Raw genomic sequence first — 2,058 nt, forward strand, 5'->3', positions numbered from 1 at the left:
GCCGAAAAGGTAATTTTTAGCTAACAAATTATTGGTTGCCAAACGTCAACGTTTGGCTACTAAAGTTGGGTTAGTCGGCAAAAGTTATATTTTTGGCGACCAAAATATTAGTCGCCGAAAGTTGTAACAAAACTAATTTGAACTATTTAGAGACTAAAGTTTTAGTCGCTAATTGCACTATTTGCCGACCATGGCATTTAGTCGCCAAAGGATGCCAACTTTTATTCATTTTCCTACTACATTATTAGTGGCCAAAACATTTGAAAATAGTTTTTGGATACCAAAATAGTTAGTAGCCAAATACTATATTAGAAATTTTTTTTTTTTTTAAATTTTTGAACCACCTATATCCATTATTAGTACAACCTATACAATGTATAAACAACAAAATCCATCAATACTAAATATATATTATCAACCATTCGACAATGTGCATGCCAAAAATTCCATTCGACATCCAATTCCATTCCATTCCACATATGTAATACAAATTCCATACGACCCAAGTATATTCCAACCTCAATAATTTAGTAATACAAAATATGTAATACAAAATATATTCCCTCCATTCGACATATGTAATACAAAATGTCAACCTGATAATCAATCCTAAAATTAGTAAATAAAATTGGAGTGTAAAATATACAATTCTGGTGCTGCATTCTTAAATATACATTCATTTCTAAGTTTCTACAAGGACCAAAGAGTTATTGTTAGGACGGCTCCCCCCACCCAACACACACACACACACACACACACACACACACACACACACACACACACACTACGGATGCCTGCAGTGGGAAGGGAAATAGCAGGTGCACCTCACTCTCCTGATTCTCTTCTTGTCCTTCTTCCACACCATATGGGTCCTGACCAGAGCTTGTGAAGGAGAGTACAATTCATTGTTGCTAGAGCACAGCTGAAATGAGTAAAGACAAAATGAATCCCACTGGGTTGAATTTGAAATTAGGTGATTATAAATATGATACATACACATTTATATATATTTTTGATGGTGAATTAATTTAAATAAATCACATAAAAAACTAAATGCTCAAATACTTCCGAGATACTTGCCATCAACAATCCCCATTCTGTGTTGATTCTAAATAACTTACAATCTTGCTTTCCCCAGTCATGCTAGATTCATCGATGGCAAGAGCATGACCAGAAATTATGATTCCATCTGCTGGGACCTGGGAAAAATGGAAAGGTAACAAACTATTTTTTCTCGTGTTCATAAGCAGTAATATCTACAGTTGCAACAGTTGATTCAAATATTTTCTCTCCTACCACCTCTTACAACCTGCATAATAATTCATAAAAATAACAATTTAGCATCCTAAGGTTAATAGATTAAAAATAAAGTAAATGCTTCATGTTGTAATTGCACACCTCCAATTGTATATTTCTCTTTTTTTGTAATTCACACCTCCAATAATGCAACCAGGTACTCATTAATTTTCCAAATTTCAGATTTGGTTTTTCCTCATGATGGTGCTGATTTACAGTGTACAGGGACCGACGGTGCTAAGGATGCAGGGTCATGGGGTTTGCAAAGAATTTTAAACTTGAAATAGATGTTGCAAGACAAGGTGACAACATAACTAACAAGCTCCACTGTAATTAAGCGACATTCAACAAACCAATTACATGACTGAAGCAAGTCTATTGCAGGCATCTCAGGTGAGGCCAAAGAATAAAAAGTTGGATTTTAAACTATTGAGCATAATGGTAAAAGATATATATAATAAGAATTTCAAGTTCCACAGATAAGTACCTCTTCCCCCAACAGTTTGACCCGCTTCCTTGCAATGGTGCAATTTCGTATCAGCAAAACAAGAAAATAATGGGCTAAATTCTAATCACCAAAACTGTATATGATTGTCATAAAGGTGTATTAAATCAGAATAGGCAAAGTTCAAATAATTTGGACACTAACATGGGCATAATGATTGTGTCAAAAATTGTGCACTGCTATATGAAAAATAAGGGTACATTGATAAAGGAACTAGTAACGATAAGATTGCCAGGCTTGAAGTTAGATTCTGTTAC

At 34.4% G+C, this 2,058-nt stretch overlaps 1 long non-coding RNA gene across 1 annotated transcript; it reads right to left on the reverse strand.

Moving 5' to 3' along the window:
• Window positions 1-597: 597 nt before the first annotated feature.
• Window positions 598-1,494, reverse strand: LOC145790622 (uncharacterized). The gene is made up of 2 exons (XR_014329492.1): window positions 1,122-1,494; window positions 598-922 (listed from the first exon to the last, which is right to left on the reverse strand). It is a non-coding gene; the product is annotated as an uncharacterized LOC145790622 (long non-coding RNA).
• Between the last annotated feature and the right edge of the window lie 564 nt (window positions 1,495-2,058).

The sequence above is a fragment of the Camellia sinensis genome, chromosome 1 (assembly GCF_055761805.1).
Source record: "Camellia sinensis isolate YWXY chromosome 1, ASM5576180v1, whole genome shotgun sequence".
In the NCBI taxonomy this organism is placed as follows: Eukaryota; Viridiplantae; Streptophyta; class Magnoliopsida; order Ericales; family Theaceae; genus Camellia; species Camellia sinensis.